Source organism: Lithobates pipiens, unplaced genomic scaffold (genome assembly GCF_037356315.1).
Source record: "Lithobates pipiens isolate NorthernLeopardFrog02 unplaced genomic scaffold, aLitPip1_a1.2 Scaffold_25, whole genome shotgun sequence".
NCBI classification, from domain to species: domain Eukaryota; kingdom Metazoa; phylum Chordata; class Amphibia; order Anura; family Ranidae; genus Lithobates; species Lithobates pipiens.
Window position 1 is genome coordinate 103,524,011 of NW_027507787.1, and position 20,786 is coordinate 103,544,796.

General features: G+C 43.5%; 14 pseudogenes; all 14 read left to right on the forward strand.

Annotated features, from left to right (window-relative positions):
• The first annotated feature begins 15,465 nt into the window (after positions 1–15,465).
• Positions 15,466–15,584, forward strand: LOC143932157 (5S ribosomal RNA; annotated as a pseudogene).
• A 109-nt stretch (positions 15,585–15,693) lies between these two features.
• Positions 15,694–15,812, forward strand: LOC143932072 (5S ribosomal RNA; annotated as a pseudogene).
• A 307-nt stretch (positions 15,813–16,119) lies between these two features.
• LOC143931552 (5S ribosomal RNA) lies at positions 16,120–16,238 on the forward strand (annotated as a pseudogene).
• A 109-nt stretch (positions 16,239–16,347) lies between these two features.
• LOC143932571 (5S ribosomal RNA) lies at positions 16,348–16,466 on the forward strand (annotated as a pseudogene).
• Positions 16,467–16,850: 384 nt separating this feature from the next.
• On the forward strand, positions 16,851–16,969 carry LOC143932404 (5S ribosomal RNA; annotated as a pseudogene).
• Positions 16,970–17,078: 109 nt separating this feature from the next.
• Positions 17,079–17,197, forward strand: LOC143932572 (5S ribosomal RNA; annotated as a pseudogene).
• Positions 17,198–17,305: 108 nt separating this feature from the next.
• On the forward strand, positions 17,306–17,424 carry LOC143931656 (5S ribosomal RNA; annotated as a pseudogene).
• A 108-nt stretch (positions 17,425–17,532) lies between these two features.
• Positions 17,533–17,651, forward strand: LOC143931477 (5S ribosomal RNA; annotated as a pseudogene).
• A 336-nt stretch (positions 17,652–17,987) lies between these two features.
• On the forward strand, positions 17,988–18,106 carry LOC143931221 (5S ribosomal RNA; annotated as a pseudogene).
• Positions 18,107–18,463: 357 nt separating this feature from the next.
• LOC143932251 (5S ribosomal RNA) lies at positions 18,464–18,582 on the forward strand (annotated as a pseudogene).
• A 562-nt stretch (positions 18,583–19,144) lies between these two features.
• On the forward strand, positions 19,145–19,263 carry LOC143931499 (5S ribosomal RNA; annotated as a pseudogene).
• Positions 19,264–19,371: 108 nt separating this feature from the next.
• On the forward strand, positions 19,372–19,490 carry LOC143931902 (5S ribosomal RNA; annotated as a pseudogene).
• A 214-nt stretch (positions 19,491–19,704) lies between these two features.
• On the forward strand, positions 19,705–19,823 carry LOC143932224 (5S ribosomal RNA; annotated as a pseudogene).
• A 453-nt stretch (positions 19,824–20,276) lies between these two features.
• On the forward strand, positions 20,277–20,395 carry LOC143932418 (5S ribosomal RNA; annotated as a pseudogene).
• Positions 20,396–20,786: the final 391 nt, after the last annotated feature.

A 20,786-nucleotide genomic window follows, 5' to 3' on the forward strand; every position in this document is an offset into this window, starting at 1 on the left:
ACACTTTTATTGCTTTTCTGACATTAACCGAGTATTTCTGACATTAACTGAGTATCTCTCTGCACTATGATCTTAATCATAATAATAATAATAATAGGATTGTGTAATGCAAAGATCAACTAGTCTAATATAAGCTTTCTCATTGGTACCGGCATATCCTTTAAATTTAGACTAACGCAACTATTTCATTTTCAAGCTAAGCTTTCAATCTCTTACCTTTGAACAGCGATACTTCCTCCCTACAATATTAAGCCATTTAAATGTCCTATTGGTCGCCTATATTCTACAATTCTCTGAAAAGCATATATGTAGAGAATAAAACTAGTCTTACATCTTAATAAAACAGTTTTATTGCTCAACCAGTATCAGCTGTCATGACAAATTAAACGTTTCCACTGTTTGACTCTATTTTCTGTAATAATTCTTTTTCTCCACCTTAACTGTCACAGGTAAAACACAGTGACAAAACATTTCTTTTTACCGCAGCAAAATGTGAGAAAAGCAGTGTAAGCCGTCTTTCTGCCATATGCTTCAGAAAATTAATATACCGCTTTTAAATCCATATCAATTCCACATAACCGTGAACCGTCTTACAATTTTAACATTTACTGATAGCAATTACTGATATTACATTATGACTATACCAGTGGAAAAGGACCGCGTAATGGAGCTGTAAATTAATCATAATCTCAGCGTTAATTTAGCTGATAAATTTACGAATTACTCAACGATTTAAACTTAGATTTTTTTCAAGTCTATTTAATCTTAAATAATTTATACTTTATTCTACTGTACTCTTAAATTATGTACTGTTGTTCTGTATTTTAGCCGTTCTCATATTTCGTTTTATGTTGCAACCATCGAATCTCATTCCTATTCCGACATTCTGCCTTAATGAGGATATTACTTCGCAACTATCCCTTGATCCCTTTTGTGTATTCACTTTATCTCGACCTATATATACTGCCTCAATATTTTCCTAATTTGTTTTGCTATACTTATTATTATTATTATACTATAGAGATTACTAACTCTAAATCATTTGTAAACCTAACCATAGTTATAATGTCTACAGCTAATTTTACGTTAAAGCAAAATTCACACAAAACCATCTTTTTAAAACCTTTACATATTAAGAGTAATGCAACCATCTCTCGTTACCTCTATGCAAAAGGATTCTCTTTCCAGTGGAAACGGAAAACAGTCTTCGTGCGTAAAAAAATTAATGGAACGATTTACACGTTGGAATTTGCAAGCTACGTCAATTTACTCTTAAATAATGTACCTTTACAACTATCCCTTGACTTTGAAACTATCCCTTGATCCCTTATGTGTATTCACTATATCTCGACCTATATATACTGCCTCAATATTTTCCTTATTTGTTTTGCTATACTTATTATTATTATTTTATAGAGATTACTATCTCTAAATCATTGTAATAAGTTATAATGTCTACAGCTAATTTTTACGTTAAAGCAAAAGTCACACAAAACCATCTTTTTAAAACCTTTTACACACTGCACATTAAGAGTAATGCAACCATCTCTCGCTACCTCTATGCAATAGGATTCACTTTCTGACTCTATTTTGTGTATTACTTCTTCTCCACATTAACTGTCACACTGGTAAACACTTGCAACACATTTTTTAACAGCAGCAAAATGTGAGAAAAGCAGTGGGACTTGATTGAGAAGTGGTTGCAGTAGCAAAGCATAGCAATACAGTTTGATTACATTAATAACACATAATGCAACTATTTTACATTCACATCATGCATACATCCTAATGTAAGCTGTCACTATTAATCACTATTATCACTATTAATGTTCATGGTTACTGATACATTATGCCGATAACCAGTGGAAATGGAAAACAGTCAGTGTAAGCCGTCCTTGTGCGTAACAAAATTAATGGAACGATTTACACGTTGGAATTTTCAAGCTACGTCAATTTACTCTTAAATACCCTTTAGCTGCTTAGCTCACACTTTGCTGTATGTAGCCGCGTTTACATGTAAGTAACCAATGGGGATTGACATTTCATGTCCATCTCACATCTCTAATGCAATTTGTCTCTTTGCCATGTCATACTTTGCCAGTTATTATACTTTCTCATCCGATAGAAACCTAGTCGTTGCTGATTTTTCATGATTACAGCAATCATCTCATCTAATTGCTATTTCGACATTCTGCCTTGGTATTACTTTGCAACGCTCTATTGAACAGTGTAAAGGTAAGCTAGATATTTTGTGTATTTCCACTTAAACTCGACTTTTATATACTGTCTCAATATTATCCGTTCTAATTTTGCTAAATTAGATTGTAGAGTTTGCTATGTCTAAATTCAGGTTACCTACTGACCTTTATTAGGTATACTGCTAATTTTAGGATAATACAAAACCATCTTATTGCTTCTTTACACGCTGCACATATTAAGAGTAATGCAATGCTACCGTGAACAGTTTAATTGCTCGTCTCACATTTAGCTGGTATCTCTCTGCTGTAGGAAACTGAATTTGTACTACAACGATCACTCATCTAATATCAGTCCACTCAGTGCTACCAGGATAACTTTTACATTTAGAGTAATGAAATGATTTCTCAGTCATTTTGTAGCTACTGCAACTAACGCTTCCGATCTCATTTCGACTGCAATACTTAATCTCTGCTATTGCAGAATATTTAGCTGAATATTTAGCTGCTTTGCTGTACATAGCCGTGGGGATTGGCATTTCATCTCTAATTCATATTCACAATTCAAATGCAGTTTGTCTTTCTCATCCTTATGCAATATTTGGGGTATATTCACTACATGATTAAAGACACGTAATGAACCTGATTGATAAAAACCTACAAACGTCGTTGCTGTTATTTCGTGTATTTCCACTTAAACCCGACCTGTATATACATTCTCAATATTAATTTTAGAGTTATTTTGCTATATTTATTATTAGAATAAACAGATTACTATCTCTAAATCCTGGTAAACCAGCTCACACTTAACCATCTTATTTCTACCTTACACGCATCACATTATTAACATATTAACATTTAGCCGGTATCTCTCTGCAATAGAAAACGAAATGTGTAGACCACTTATCTAATATCGTCTTTTCAGTGCTACCGGAACAACTTTTAAATTTAGAGTAATGCAACGATTTCTCAGTTTTATGAAGCTACTGCAACTAACGCTTTGGATCTCTTTCCTGATAAATTACGCTCTGCAATATAGCAAGTCTGCATACACTAGCCTCTCTTTGTAACCCAACTTCTCTCTCTGTATACCTTAGCCTCCATCTCTGCATACCCAGGACGTTCTTTTCTATAATCTAGCCTATTTGTATACACTAGCATGTCTTTTGTACACATTAGCCTGTCTGTATCAACTAGCCGGTCCTCTGTATACACTAGTCCATCTGTATACACTAGCAAGTATGCGTACTCTAGCCTCTCTCTCTGTATACCTTAGCCTCCATCTCTGCATACCCAGGACGTTCTTCTGTATAATCTAGCCTATCTGTATAATCTAGCCTATCTGTATACACTAGCCTGTCTTTTGTGCACATTAGCCTCTCTGTATATACTAGTCCGTCTGTATACACTAGCAAGTCTGTGTAACCAAGCCTCTCTCTCTGCATACCCTAGCCTCCATCTCTTGCATAAACCAGGACCTTCTTCTGTATAATCTAGCCTATCTGTATACACTAGCCTGTCTTTTGTACACATTAGCCTCTCTGTATACACTAGTCCATCTATATACACTAGCAAGTCTGCATACTCCTGCCTCTCTGTGTAACCCAGCCTCTCTCTCTCTCTGTATACCCTAGCCTCCATCTCTGCATACCCAGGTAGTGTATACAGATGGACTAGTGTATACAGTAGACCGGCTAGTTTATACAGAGAGGCTAATGTGTACAAAAGACAGGCTATGGTATACAGATAGGCTGCGGAAACCCTTGAGTCTCAGCAGCTGATGATAAGAACCATTGTCCCAAATAGGGGTAAGAGAAAAAAAGCCCTGGATTTTCAACAGCCGCTTAACATATTTCCAGAGTTTGTTCAATAAGACCACAGTCGGAGCCCCCCTAGGAAGATAGGGGAAGCCCGCTTCTAAGTTTGAGAATGCTACACGGTAGAGAGCCGTATGGCTCAGCAACCTGCGAATAGGGTCCAGCGAATCTTCCAGTCCCCATCCACCAAGCTGCTGTAGTTGGGAAGCCAAAAAATAGGCCCTGGCATGTGGGACGGCCAAGCCCCCTGCCTCTTTACCATACTGTAGTATTCTCAGACTAATCCTGGCAGCTTTTTTACGCCAAATTAACTCTCTGAATTGGGAATCTATTTTGTCAAACCGGTATTTGGGACTACACACCGGGGAGTTGTGGCAAACGTATAGTAATTGGGGGGCCCAGACCATTTTTATAAGATTAGCCCGCCCCACCCCTGATAACGGTAGTTTGCACCAAGCCTTGCATTTTTCCCTAAATTTAGCCAGTAGGGGGACCAGATTTAATTGAACATAATGTGCGACCTCTCTGGGACCTGCACCCCCAGATATCTAAAAGTGGACACTACTTGAATCATAGCTGCAGTCAGGGAGGGGAGTCGGTATGGGGTCTAGGGGTAAGAGTACTGACTTATTCCAGTTAATAGAAAAGCCAGAAAGAGCGCCAAAGTCCGTAATTAGGGTCACCTAGGTATAATAAAGTGTCGTCTGCATAGAGCGATACCACATCCACACTCGTGTCACGAATAAATCCCTTAATATCAGTATCTCCCCTTATCCTAGCGGCAAGGGGCTCTAGAGCCAGGGCAAAGAGCAAGGGAGATAAAGGGCATCCCTGCCTGGTACCACGAAACAAGGGAAAGGGCTCTGACGTTGCAGAATTAACCCGAATCCTAGCCACAGGGTTAGCATAAAGTAGTCTGACCCAACTAATAAACCGTTTGCCTAGGCCCATCCTTTCCAAAACCTTCCACAGGTAAGGCCACTCGACACTGTCGAAGGCCTTAGCTGCGTCCAGCGAGAGGACGGCTCGGTTACCAGGATTCAGTACAGGGAATTGAATATTTAAGTAGAGACGTCGTATGTTGTGTGCCGTGGATCTCGTGGGTATGAAGCCTGCCTGGTCATAATGCACTAACTTCTAAATAACGTGGGATAATCTGGTTGCCATGACTCTAGCCAACAACTTAACATCCGTCGTAAGTAGGGAGATAGGCCGGTAGGAGTCAGGGGACGTGGGCTCTTTACCTGGCTTTAATAACACAATTATAATTGCCTCATTCATGGAATCTGGAAGCGTGCCATACTCCAATGCACTATTAAAAACTTTCAAAAGTGTTGGCAATAAGGTGGCTGCATATCGCTAATACACCTCAGAAGGAAGCCCATCTGCCCCTGGAGATTTATGGTTGTGGGTTTGTTCCAGTGCTAGAGCAAGTTCGGCTATAGTTAATGGGGCATCCAGCTCACGAGCATCTGAAGCAGATAAGCAAGGTAGGTCACTCCGAGCCAGAAAAGCATCAATCTCTTCTGCGCTGGGATGAACCTTGGAGGCATACAAATCAGCATAAAATGAGCGAAAGATTTGCAATATAGAGGGAGTGTCCGTGCGGAGTACCCCCTGTGTATTACACAGGGAGGAAACCATCGGAGCGGATCCCTGTGCTCTCGCCAGCACAGCCAGCATGTGACCAGTAGATTCGCCATCCTCAAAATGTGTTTGTTGCAGAAAAAATCTCTTATTTTCCGCCAACTGTAGAGTTAGCTGAGTAGCCATAGCCTGCGCACCCAGCCAAAGCTTTTTAGTAGTGTCCGAGGGGTGGTTAACATATTGGTCCTCCGTATCCCTAAGGGTTTTACAAACCTCCCGCTCCCAGGCCTTAGTATTTGTTTTAATAGAAGTAATAGCGGCAATGAATTGATCTCTCAAAAAGGCTTTCGCCGTATCCCAAACCGTATCCAAGGAGGCGGAACCGATATTGTCCCGCAAAAAAATCTGGAGGTTGTCACTAATGGGGTCGGGTGAGGGAAAAAGCGCCAGCCAGAAGGGGTTCAATTTTCACATCCTAGGGGTAGCGGCAGTAAATAGGTCAAGTTCAACCCAAAAAGATGAATGATCAGAAATGTGTCTGTCCCCATAACCAGAATCAACGACAAAGGGGAGTAAGGCCACATTACCCAGCCCCAGGTCAATGCGCGACAGGCTTCCATAAGCGGTAGAGCAGCACGAGTAGCACCTGACCCGGGGGTGGGAAGTCCGCCACACATCCTTCAATCCAAGTTCGGCCAGCAGGTCTGCAAACGGGTATCACCCGTAGGGCGAGAAGGCATGGACGGGGGGACGGGAATCTTATCCCATCTATGATTGAGATAGTTGTTAAAGTCACCTAGTGTCAACAGGGGGACCGTGGGGTGTGGGGCCATAAACCTGGCCAAACAGCGGAGAACTTCAGCTGAGTAAGGGGGTGGTACATAAATATTAGCAATAATACATGCCCAGTGTCCAAGCCTACCATACAGAAATATATACCTTCCCCCAGGATCAATAACTGCCCGAGAACAGGTAAAGCGGGTATCCTGACGGATCAAGACACTCACTCCCCTAGCAAATGCAGAGAACGTGGAGTGAAATTGGGTAGGGAATGTCCTCGGGCTAAGACTAGGTATGTGATCCGGGGGGAAATGAGTCTCCTGAAGGCAGACAATACCTGAACCCATGGCCTTCAAATGTCGGAGGACAGCCAGACGCTTCACAGGACTGCTCAGCCCCCTGACATTCCAGGAAAGGCACTTAACGGTGGTCGACATTGCTCAGAAACATAAGAATGTGCATACTCAGTATAAGTGATAACAGTATTAAGATAAACAGAAAGGCAGTATCAAACCAAAGCACCCCTGAATAGTCGCACCAAAAACCAAAGCATCTGGGCAGGACAAAAAAGAAGCGTCCCGCCATAGTTCTGGAACCAGTTATGTAGGCGATGTCTGTGTAGCAAGGAGAAGGTTGTGGAAGCAGAGGGACTCTGTAGAAAAAAGGGAGGGGAAGGGAAACAAAACAAAAAAGAAAATCCAAAATGCAAGGGAGAAAAAAGTCAGTTGCAGAGCCAACCAGGCCCTGGACCTGCATAACAAAGGTGGAACGCGCCCCCACTACCATTATGGGGGGAGGGGGGGAAGGCCACGGAAAAACCCAGGGAAAACATTCCCAGGTAACAAAAGGGGTTTCAAATGTCAAGTCCTTTAGCGCACTCCCACCAGCAACCACCTGGACCCCATAAATTTCAACTCCTCCCCTCCATGGTCACCACATCAAGATGAAAGAGGAGCAGCCCTGGTCGGTGCATGGAAAATCCGGCAGGCAAGGGGCTGGGGCCACCATCCCTCCATCCAACGGGAGACTTCACCCGAGCAGCAGTCCTGGGGCCCGCCAATTAGTGTCTCTCTTGCATTGCCATCGGGGGCGGCTGTGTAGAGCATCCAGAGGGAGGCTGGGACCGCCCAAACAGTAAGGGGTAAATCCTCCAGGGGGGTCCAGAGTCACACTGGAGAGAAGCAGTGTCTCGTACCAATAGGCTCAATAAATAAGTCATCCAGGGTCCCCGAAAGCTGCAGAAGGCAATGTCGGCAAAGAGTAGGTGGGGGCCAATGGGGGGGGGCGAGGGGCGCAACCAGGGGGAGGGGACACATATGCGGGAATGTCAAGCCCTTCCAGTACAGCGCACTAGGTATCACTCAGACCCCCCAAAGTGCAACTCCCCCCTCTAAGGTCAAGACTCCAGAAGGGAAGATGAGCCGCCCTGGTCTGTACATGAAAGAACCTGCTGCCAAGGGGTTCGGGCCTGATGGGAGATGCCACCGGCATAACAGCCCCATGTCCTGTCAAGTGGTGCCCCTCCCACAATGTCATCGGGGTATATGTGGAGCATCCAGGGGGAGGCAGGGACCACCCAAACAGTGAGGGGTAAAGCCTCCAAGGGGGACCGGTGTCAGACAGGAGGATAGCAGTGTCTTGTACAAGTTGGTTAATTAGACAAGTCATCCAGTGTGTTCCTGTGAGCAGCGGAAGGAAAGGTCAGTAAGGATTATGAATAAGTGGGGGCCAGGGAGTGCATAAAACTGCCACCAGATGACCGGGGGAGAGATGGCAAGGGGATGAAAGTCAGATCTGGTAGGTGGGGGCGGGGGTGAGGAGTGTCCCTCATATTACTCACGTTGGCCATACCTTGAAGCTGAGCGCTCTGCTTCTTCTGTATAATCTAGCCTATCTGTATACATTAGCCTGTCTTTTCTACACATTAGCCGGTCCTCAGAGAGAGAAACTGTGTTACACAGAGAGGCTAGAGTATGCAGACTTGCTAGTGTATACAGACGGGCTAGTAAAAAAGACAGGCTAGTTTATACAGATAGGCTAGATTATACAGAAGAACGTCCTTGGTATGCAGAGATGGAGGCTAGGGTATACAGAGAGAGAGAGGCTGGGTTACACAGAGAGGCAGGAGTATGCAGACTTGTTAGTGTATATAGATGGACTAGTGTATACAGTAGACCGGCTAGTTTATACAGAGAGGCTAATGTGTACAAAAGACAGGCTAGTGTATACAGATAGGCTAGATTATACAGAAGAACGTCCTGGGTATGCAGAGATGGAGGCTAGGGTATACAGAGAAAAAGGCTAGAGTATGCATACTTGGTAGTGTATAGAGGCGGACTAGTGTATACAGAAGACCGGTTGTTTATACAGAGAGGCGAATGTGTAAAAAAGGCTAGTGTACACAGATACGCTAGTGTATACAGATAGGCTAGATTATACAGAAGAACGTCCTGGGTATGCAGAGATGGAGGCTATGGTATACAGAGAGAGAGGCTAGAGTAAGCATACTTGCTAGTGTATACAGATGGACTAGTGTATACAGAGGACCGGCTAGTTTATACAGAGAGGCTAATGTGTACAAAAGACAGGCTAGTGTATACAAATAGGCTAGATTATAGAGTAGAACGTCCTGGGTATGCAGAGATGGAGGCTAGAGTATGCAGACTTGCTAGTGTATACAGGCGGACTAGTGTATACAGAGAGGCTTGGGTATACAGAGAGATAATGTATAAAGAGATGCTAGTGTATACAAAAGACAACCAAGAGTAGACAGTTAGGCTCGTGTATATAGAAGAACGGCTACAGAGAGGCTAATTTGTACAAAAGACAGGCTAGTGTATACAGATAGGCTAGATTATACAGAGGAAGGTCCAGGGTATGCTGAGATGGAGGCTAGGGTATACAGAGAAAGAGAGGCTGGGTTACACAGAGAGACAGGAGTATGCAGACTTGCTAGTGTATACAGATGGACTAGTGTATACAGTAGACCGGCTAGTTTATACAGAGAGGCTAATGTGTACAAAAGACAGGCTAGTGTATACAGATAGGCTAGATTATACAGAAGAACGTCCTGGGTATGCAGAGATGGAGGCTAGGGTATACAGAGAGAGAGGCTAGAGTATGCATACTTGCTAGTGTATACAGACAGACTAGTGTACACAGAAGACCGGTTAGTTCATACAGAGAGGCTAATGTGTACAAAAGACAGGCTAGTGTATACAGATAGGCTAGATTATACAGAAGAACGTCCTGGGTATGCAGAGATGGAGGCTAAGGTATACAGAGAGAGAGGCTAGAGTACACATACTTGCTAGTGTATACAAATAGACTAGTGTATACAGAGGACCGGCTAGTTTATACAGGGAGGCTAATGTGTTCAAAAGACAGGCTAGTGTATACAAATAGGCTAGATTATAGAGAAGAACGTCCTGGGTATGCAGAGATGGAGGCTAAGGTATAGAGAGAGAGAGCTTGGGTTACAAAGAGAGGCTAGTGTATGCAGACTTGCTAGTGTATACAGGTGGACTAGTGTATACAGAGAGATAATGTATAAAGAGATGCTAGTATATACAAAAGACAACCAAGAGTAGACAGTTAGGCTCGTGTATATAGAAGAACGGCTACAGAGAGGCTAATTTGTACAAAAGACAGGGTAGTGTATACAGATAGGCTAGATTATACAGAGGAAGGCCCTGGGTATGCAGAGATGGAGGCTAGGGAATCCAGAGAGAGACTGTGTTACACAGAGAGGCTTGAGTATGCAGAAGACCGGCTAGTTTATACAGAGAGGCTAATGAGTACAAAAGGCAGGCTATTTTTTACAGATAGGCTTGTGTATACAGAAGACAGTCTGGGGAATTCAGTGAGGCTAGTGTATGCAGAGAGGCTGAGACACCGAGACTATTGTAAAAAGAAGGCAGGCTAGTGTATATAGATTACGGGCACGTGTATACTGAAGACAGAGAGGCTAGTCTATATAGAGTGGCTTGTGTACACAGAGAGATTAATGTATACAGAAAGGCTAGCGTGTAAAGAAGACAGGACTTTATTTTTTGCTAATGCAACTACTTATGAGACATGTAAAGAGTTACAGTGCTTTTTTCATATTTTGGTGCTGTTAAAAGTGGTGTGGTGTCAGTGGTGATATCAATGTGACAGTTAATGTGGAGAACTACAAATATACAAAATAGAGCAAAAGAGTGCTAAGCTTATTTTGTTAAGTCATTGACTGATATACGTTAAGTAATTGGCCGTTATTGGTTTGGCAGTACATGGTTTATTTTGATGTAAGATAGTTTTATTCTCTACTTATAGCCGAGTTTTAGATGACTTTATTATTAGCATTATTCGCATTATTCATATTTATAATGCAGAGTGTAAGTATTGCAGTGAGACGATATTGCTTTTGAAAGATTTGGATTATTATACATAGCATTGTTAGCAGGCCATAGGACAATTTACATGGCTTAATATTGCAGAGCTTAATTTAACAGGAAAGAGATCCAAAGCGTTAGTTTGAAGTAGCTTCATAAAACTGAGAAATCGTTGCATTACTCTAAATTTAAAAGTTGTTCCGGTAGCACTGAGAATACGATATGAGATGAGTGATCTACACATTTCGTTCACTATTGCAGAGAGATACCGGCTAAATGTTAATGTGTGAGTTGGTTTACCAGGATTTAGAGATAGTAATCTGTTTATTCTAATAGTAAATATAGCAAAATAACTCAGATTAATATTGAGACAGTATATAAAGGGTCGGGTTTAAGTGGAAATACACGAAATAACAGCAACGACGTGTGCAGGTGTTTATCAAACAGGTTCATTACGTGTCTTTAATCATGTAGTGAATATACCCCAAATATTGCATAAGGCTGAGAAAGGATAATAACTGGCAGAGGATGACATGTCAAAAAGACAAACCATGGTTATTTAAGGTTTACAATGATTTAGAGATAGTAATCTCTATAATATAATAATAATAAGTATAGCAAAACAAATTAGGAAAATATTGAGGCAGTATATATAGGTCTAGATAAAGTGAATACACAAAAAGGATCAATGCATAGTTGGAAAGTAATATCCTCATTAAGGCAGAATGTCGGAATAGCAATGAGATTCGATGGTTGCAACATAAAACGAAATATGAGCACGGCTAAAATACAGAACAACAGTACACAATTTAAGAGTACAACAAAATATAGTATAAATTATTTTAGATTAAATTGACTTAGCTTGAAAAAATCTAAGTTTAAATCGTTAAATAAATCGATGAGTAAATAGTAAATTTATCAGCTAAGTTAACTGAGATTATGATTAATGATTAATTTCACAGTTCCATTACTCGGTCCTTTTACACTGGTATAGTCAGTATCAGTAATTGCTATCAGTAAATGTTAAAATTGTAAGACGGTTCAGGTTATGTGTAATTGATATGGATTTAAAAGCGGTAGATTAATTTTAATGAAGCATATGGCAGAAAGACGGCTTACACTGCTTTTCTCACATTTTTCTGCGGTAAAAAGAAATGTTTTTTTCACTGTGTTTTAACTGTGACAGTTAAGGTGGAGAAAAGGAAAGTAATACAGGAAATAGAATGAAACAGTGGAAACGTTTATTTGCTGATACTGACAGCTGATACTGGTTGAGCAATAAAACTGTTTTATTAAGACGTAAGACTAGTTTTTTTCTCCACATATATGCTTTTCAGAGAGTTGTATAATATAGGCGACCAATAGGACATTTAAATGGCTTAATATTGCAGGGAGGAAGTATCGTTGTTCAACGGTAAGAGATTGAAAGCTTAGCTTGAAAATGGCCGAGAAATAGTTGCGTTAGTCTAAATTTAAAGGATATGCCATTACCAAAGAGAAAGCTTATATTTGACTAGTTGATCTTTGCATTACACAATCCTATTATTATTATTATTATTATTAAGATCATAGTGCAGAGAGATACTCAGTTAATGTCAGAGAAACTCGGTTAATGTCAGAAAAGCAATAAAACTGTTTACATCGTTAGCGAGCGATAGTTACATTACTCTTAGTATGTGCAACATGTCTGGTAGCAAATGGATGGTTTTGTGAAAATTTTTTATTACCGTACAATTAGCGGTAGAACTCATCGAAGTGAATAGATTTAACCAGATTTTGAGATAGTATTCTCTATTTCTAAAAAGAAATAAAGCAAAATAAGTCAGGATGGTGTGTCAGGATTGTCACATACTCAATGTGACAGTTGATGTGGAGAATTACAAATATGCAAAATAGAGCAAAAGAGTACATGTTTTATTTTGATGTATGATAGTTTTATTGCATGCTTGATGTGGATGATTAAAATCGTGTAGTGAGTATAATCTATATTTAGCATAAGAATGAAAAGGCATAACATGGCAATGAGACAAACTCCATTAGAGATGTGAGCTAGATGAAATGATGAAATGTCTCTGTATAGCCCAGATTGTCTTCTGTTATCATTTAGCCTACCCTCTAAATTCACTAGCCTCTCTATATACACCAGCATGTTTACACTAGCCGGTCTTCTGCATACAATAGCCCGTCTTCTGTATGCCCTAGCCTGTCTTCTTTATACATTAGTCTCTCTGTATAAACTAGCATATCTGTATACCCCAAACTGTCTTCTGTAAGCTTTTGTCTCTCTTTATAGCCTGTCTAGCCTTTCTTCTGTACACACTAGCTTCTCTGTATACACTAACCAGGATTCTATATACAATAGCTACACTTTCTGTATACCCTAGATAGTGTTCTGCATACACTAGCCTCTCCGTAGAAGCCAGCCTTTATTCTATATTCACTAGCCTTTCTTCTGTATGCTGTAGTCTTCTATATATACCAGCTTCTCTGTACACCCTTGCATCTCTGTAAACACTGTGTAAACTAGCCAGTCTTCTGTATACACTAAACTGTAAAAAGTAGCTAGAATACACCAGCCTATCTTCTGTACCCACTAGACTCTCTGTATAGCTACTGTATATTCTGTCAGCTTGGATGTATACCCAAGCCTGTCCTCTGTATACACTAGTTTCTCTATATGCACTGTCCTATCTGTATACACTCGACTCTCTCTATACACTAACCTCTCTATATACACTAACATCTTTGTATATACTAGCCTCTCTTTAAACTAGCCTCTCTGTGTACCCCAGCCTCACTGTTTACTCAAGCATCTCTGTATACTCAATTCTATCTGCATACACGTCTGTATTCTGTATTCACTAGCCTTTTTTTTGTATGCTGTAGTCTTCTATATATACTAGCTTCTCTGTACACCCTTGCATCTCTGTAAACACTGTGTAAACAAGCCAGTCTTCTGTATGCTGTAGGCTTCTCTGTACACCCTTGCATCTCTGTAAACACTGTGTCTTATGTATACACTCGCCGACTGTATACACTAGACTCTCTGAATACGCTAAACCCTCTGTATACCACAGCCTGTCTTCTGTATACACTAGACTGTAAAAACTAGGTCGAATACACCAGCCTCTCTTCTGTACCCACTAGACTCTCTGTATACACCAACCAGTCTTCTGTATACACTGTCAGCTTTGATGTATACCCAAGCCTGTCTTCTGTATACACTAGCTTCTCTATATACACTGTCCTTTCTGTATACACTCGACTCTACATATACCAACTTCTCTGTACACCCTAGCACTGTAACAGTGCTAGGTTCCTGTATTACAGAAACAGAACACCAGCAATAAGGTGTATACTGTGCAGGAGGCACACAACAACCACTCTAACTTCTGCACTGCAGATGCATGTATTGCAGAAATTGAACACCAGTAATAAAGGGTAGCTTCAGGTGTGTACTGTGCAGGAGGCACATAACACCCACTGTAACAGTGCTAGGTTCCCAAGCAGTAAAGACACTGACCCTGCCTATCGTCCTCTTTCCCTGACCACCACCACACACTATACAAGGCCGCCGCGCTGGCGGCCTTATATAGTGTGGGGTGTGTACTAAACCCCCTGAGCTATAATTTGCCACAGGAATCCTTCCTGTGGTGAATTTTGGCTCTCCTCACAGAGGATGTCACATCTGTTCTTATTATATAGAACCTATTATGCTCCTCGTAAACTTTTTCAATTTGGCTGAACGGCCGGACGCAAGTTGCCCCGGTGCGGGAACATGGGGGGAGACATGATGCACATGTTTTGGAGATGCCCGAAGTTGATCCGCTACTGGACGGAGGTGACAGGAACCATGGGATTAGTTGAAGGAGTTGGAAACCCGGGAAGCAGCCAGATGGCAGTTCTGAGATGCCTATTTGAGGCAAGGAAACTGATTGCCCAACCCTGCTTAGCCTCCAATGTTTGCAATGACTTGGTTTTTTTCGCTTGTTTCCCAAGATGACCATGTTGGCGTTTGTCAAGATGGTTGAGAGTGCCCGAAGAGATCGCCTATGGCCCCATCACCTTGAAAGTGCTTGATCTTGTCTGATCTCGGAGGCTAAGCATTGTCCGGCCTGTTTAGTAACTGGATGGGAGACCCAATGGGAATACCAGGTGCCATAGGCTTCTTTTATGTTGTTGGCGTTGACATGTTTTTTTTTTTTCTGCTTGTTTCCCAAGGTGATCATCTTGGCATTTGTCAAGAGGGCTGAGAGAGCCCAAAGAAATCTTCTACGGCCACATCACCCTGAAAGCGCCCGATCTCATCTGATCTCAGAGCCTAAGCAGGGTCCGGCCTGGATAGTACCTAATTACAGGTGCCGTAGGAATCTTTTTATATTGTTGGCTTTGACCTGTTTTTCGATGACCTGTTTTATTTTTCTGCTTGTTTGCTGAGGTGACCATCCTGGCGTTTGTCAAGAGGGTTGAGAGTGGACAGCTAGATCACCTACGGCCACATCACCCTGAATGCGCCTGATCTGGTCTGAATTCGGATGCTAACCAGGGTCGGGCCTGGTTCGTACCTGGATTGGAAGCCGCCTGGGAATACCAGCTCTCATAGGCTTTTTAGTAATATGTTGTTGGCGTCGACAACCTGATTTATTTTTCTGCTTGTTTGCCGAGGTGACCATCTTGGCTTGGTCAAGAGGGTTGAGAGTGGCAAACAAGATCGCCTACGGCTGCATCACCCTGAATGCACCCCTTTTTGTCTTATCTCAGATGCTAAGCAGGGTCGGGCCTGGTTAGTACCTGGATGGGAGACCTTCTGGGAAAACCAGGTGCCGTAGGGTTTTTCTTAATATGTTGTTTGGCGTCGACGACCTGTTTTATTTTTCTGCTTGTTTGCTGAGGTGACCATCTTGGCATTTGTCAAGAGGGTAAAGAGTGGCCAACAAAATCATCTATGGCCACATCACCCTGAATGCGCCCAATCTGGTCTGATCTCAGATGCTAAGCAGGGTCGGGCCTGGTTAGTACCTGGATGGGAGACTGCCTGGGAATACAAGGTGCCACAGGCTCTTTTTAATATGTTGTTGGCGTCAACGACCTGTTTTATTTTTCTGCTTGTTTGCCGAGGTGACCATCTTGGCGTTTGTCAAGAGGGATGAAAGTGGCAAGCAAGATTGCTTACGGCCACATCACCTTGAATGCGCCCAATCTCGTCTGATCTCGGATGCTAAGCAGGGTAGGGCCTGGGAATACCAGGTGCCGTAGGCTTTTTTGTAATATGTTGTTGGCGTTGACGACCTGTTTTATTTTTCTGCTTGTTTGCCGAGGTGACCATCTTGGCGTTTGTCAAGAGGGTTAAGAGTGGCTAACTATATCGTCTATGGCCTCATCACCCTGAATGCACCCGATCTCATCTGATCTTGGATGCGAAGCCGGGTCGGGCCTGGTTAGTAGCTGGATGGGAGAAAGCCTGGGAATACCAGGTGCCGTAGGCAATTTTTTAATATGTTGTTTGGCGTTGACGACCTGTTTTATTTTTCTGCTTGTTTGCAAAGGTGACCATCTTGGCGTTTGTCAAGAGGGTTAAGAGTGGCCAACAAAATTGCCTACAGCCACATCACCCTGAATGTGCCCGATCTCATCTGATGTTGGATGCTAAGCAGGGTCGGGCCTGGTTAGTACTTGGATGGGAGACTGCCTGGGAATACCAGGTGCCATAGACCTTTTTTTAATATGTTGTTGCCGTCGACGACCTGTCTTATCTCAGATGCTAAGCAGGGTCGGGCCTGGTTAGTACCTGGATGGGGGACCGCCTGGGAATACCAGGTGCTGCATGCTTCTTTTAAAATATGTTGTTGGCGTCGACGACCTGTTTTATTTTTCTGCTCATTTGCCGAGGTTACCATCTTGGCATTTGTCAATAGGGTTGAGAGTGGCCAGCAAGATTGTCTATGGCCTCATCACCCTGACCGTCTGGGAAAACCAGGTGCCGTAGGGTATTTCTTAATATGTTGTTTGGCGTCGACGACCTGTTTTATTTTTCTGCTTGTTTGCTGAGGTGACCATCTTGGCGTTTGTCAAGAGGGTTGAGATTAGCCAGCAAGATTGCCTACGGCCACATCACCCTGAATGCACCCTATCTCGTTAAATCTCGGATGCTAAGCAGGGTTGGGCCTGGTTAGTACCTGGATGCGAGACCGTCTGGGAAAACCAGGTGCCGTAGGGTTTTTCTTAATATGTTGTTTGGCGTCGATGACCTGTTTTATTTTTCTGCTTGTTTGCCAAGGTGACCATCTTGGCGTTTGTCAAGAGGGTTGAGAGTGGCCAGCAAAATCGCCTACGGCCACATCACCCTGAATGTGCCTGATCTCATCTGATGTTGGATGCTAAGCAGGGTCGGGCCTGGTTAGTACCTGGATGGGAGACTGCCTGGGAATACCAGGTGCCACAGGCTTTTTTTAAATATGTTGTTGGCGTCAACGACCTGTTTTATTTTTCTGCTTGTTTGCCGAGGTGACCATCTTGGCGTTTGTCAAGAGGGTTGAGAGTGGCAACCAAGATCGCCTACGGCTGCATCACCCTGAATGCGCCACATTTTGTTTTATCTCAGATGCTAAGCAGGGTCGGGCCTGGTTAGTACCTGGATGGGAGACCGCTTGGGAATACCAGGTGCTGTAGGCTTTTTTTTAATATATTGTTGGAGTCGACGACCTGTTTTATTTTTCTGCTTGTTTGGCATGGTGACCATCTTGGCATTTGTCAAGAGGGTTGACAGTGGCTAGCAAGATCACTTATGGTCACTTCACCCTGAATGCGCCCAATCTCGTCTGATTTCGGATGCTAAGCAGGGTCGGGCCTGGTTAGTACCTGGATGGGGGACCGCCTGGGAATACCAGGTGCTGCACACTTCTTTTAAAATATGTTGTTGGCGTCGACGACCTGTTTTATTTTTCTGCTCGTTTGCCGAGGTTACCATCTTGGCATTTGACAATAGGGTTGAGAGTGGCCAGCAAGACAGTCTATGGCCTCATCACCCTGAATGCGCCCGATCTCATCTGATCTCAGATGCTAAGCTGGGTCGGGCCTGGTTAGTAACTGGATGGGAGAACTCCTGGGATTACCAAGTGCCGTAGGGAATTTTTTAATATGTTGTTGGCGTCGACGACCTGTTTTATTTTTCTGCTTGTTTGCTGAGGTGACCATCTTGGCATTTGTCAAGAGGGTTAAGAGTGGCCAACAAAATCATCTATGGACACATCACCCTGAATGCGCCCAATCTGGTCTGATCTCAGATGCTAAGCAGGGTCGGGCCTGGTTAGTACCTGGATGGGAGACTGCCTGGGAATACCAGGTGCCATAGACCTTTTTGTAATATGTTGTTGGCGTCGACGACCTGTCTTATCTCAGATGCTAAGCAGGGTCGGGCCTGGTTAGTACCTGGATGGGGGACCGCCTGGGAATACCAGGTGCTGCACGCTTCTTTTAAAATATGTTGTTGGCGTCACATCACCCTGAATGCGCCAAATCTCGTCTGATTACGGATGCTAAGCAGGGTCGGGCCTGGTTAGTACCTGGATGGGAGACCGCCTGGAAAAACCAGGTGCCGTTTGCTTTTATTTAATATGTTGTTGGTGTCGACGACCTGTTTCATTTTTCTGCTTGTTTGCCGAAGTGACCATCTTGGCATTTGTCAAGAGGGTTAAGAGTGGCTAACAAAATTGTCTATGGCCACATCACGCTGAATGTGCCTGATCTCATCTGATCATGGATGCTAAGCAGGGTCGGGCCTGGTTAGTACCTGGATGGGAGACCGCCTGGGAATACCAGGTGCCATAGATCTTTTTTTAATATGTTGTTGGCGTCGATGACCTGTTTTATTTTTCTGCTTGTTTGCTGAGGTGACCATCCTGGCGTTTGTCAAGAGGGTTGAGAGTGGACAGCTAGATCACCTACGGCCACATCACCCTGAATGCGCCTGATCTGGTCTGAATTCGGATGCTAACCAGGGTCGGGCCTGGTTCGTACCTGGATTGGAAGCCGCCTGGGAATACCAGCTCTCATAGGCTTTTTAGTAATATGTTGTTGGCGTCGACAACCTGATTTATTTTTCTGCTTGTTTGCCGAGGTGACCATCTTGGCTTGGTCAAGAGGGTTGAGAGTGGCAAACAAGATCGCCTACGGCTGCATCACCCTGAATGCACCCCTTTTTGTCTTATCTCAGATGCTAAGCAGGGTCGGGCCTGGTTAGTACCTGGATGGGGGACCGCCTGGGAATACCAGTTGCTGCACGCTTCTTTTAAAATATATTGTTGGCGTCGACGACCTGTTTTATTTTTCTGCTCGTTTGCCGAGGTTACCATCTTGGCGTTTGTCAAGAGGGTTGAGAGTGGCCAGCAAGATTGTCTATGGCCTCATCACCCTGAATGCGCCCGATCTCATCTGATCTCGGATGCGAATCCGGGTCGGGCCTGGTTAGTAGCTGGATGGGAGAATGCCTGGGAATACCAGGTGCCGTGGGCAATTTTTTAATATGTTGTTGGCGTCGACGACCTGTTTTATTTTTCTGCTTGTTTGCTGAGGTGACCATCTTGGCATTTGTCAAGAGGGTTGAGATTGGCCAGCAAGATTGTCTATGGCCACATCATCCTGAATGCACCCTATCTTGTTAAATCGCGGATGCTAAGCAGGGTCGGGCCTGGTTAGTACCTGGATGGGAGACCGTCTGGGAAAACCCGGTGCCGTAGGGTTTTTCTTAATATGTTGTTTGGCATCGACGACCTGTTTTATTTTTCTGCTTGTTTGCAAAGGTGACCATCTTGGCGTAGGGCCTGGGAATACCAGGTGCCGTAGGCTTTTTTGTAATATGTTGTTGGCGTTGACGACCTGTTTTATTTTTCTGCTTGTTTGCCGAGGTGACCATCTTGGCGTTTGTCAAGAGGGTTAAGAGTGGCTAACTATATCGTCTATGGCCTCATCACCCTGAATGCACCCGATCTCATCTGATCTCGGATGCGAAGCCGGGTCGGGCCTGGTTAGTAGCTGGATGAGAGAACGCCTGGGAATACCAGGTGCCGTAGGCAATTTTTTAATATGTTGTTTGGCGTTGACGACCTGTTTTATTTTTCTGCTTGTTTGCAAAGGTGACCATCTTGGCGTTTGTCAAGTGGGTTAAGAGTGGCAAACTAAATTGCCTACGTCCACATCACCCTGAATGTGCCCAGATCTCATCTGATGTTGGATGCTAAGCAGGGTCGGCCCTGGTTAGTACCTGGATGGTAGGATGCCTGGGAATACCAGGTGCCATAGACCTTTTTTTAATATGTTGTTGGCGTCGACGACCTGTCTTATCTCAGATGCTAAGCAGGGTCGGGCCTGGTTAGTACCTGGATGGGGGACCGCCTGGGAATACCAGGTGCTGCACGCTTCTTTTAAAATATGTTGTTGGCGTCGACGACCTGTTTTATTTTTCTGCTCGTTTGCTGAGGTTACCATCTTGGCATTTGTCAAGAGGGTTGAGAGTGGCCAGCAAGATTGCCTACGGCCACATCCCCCTGAATGCACCCTATCTTGTTAAATCTCGGATGCTAAGCAGGGTCGGGCCTGGTTAGTACCTGGATGGGAGACCGTCTGGGAAAACCAGGTGCCGTAGGGTTTTTCTTAATATTTTGTTTGGCGTCGACGACCTGTTTTATTTTTCTGCTTGTTTGCTGAGGTGACCATCTTGGCATTTGTCAAGAGGGTAAAGAGTGGCCAACAAAATCATCTATGGCCACATCACCCTGAATGCGCCCAATCTGGTCTGATCTCAGATGCTAAGCAGGGTCGGGCCTGGTTAGTACCTGGATGGCAGACTGCCTGGGAATACAAGGTGCCACAGGCTTTTTTTAATATGTTGTTGGCGTCAACGACCTGTTTTATTTTTCTGCTTGTTTGCCGAGGTGACCATCTTGGCGTTTGTCAAGAGGGATGAAAGTGGCAAGCAAGATTGCTTACGGCCACATCACCTTGAATGCGCCCAATCTCGTCTGATCTCGGATGCTAAG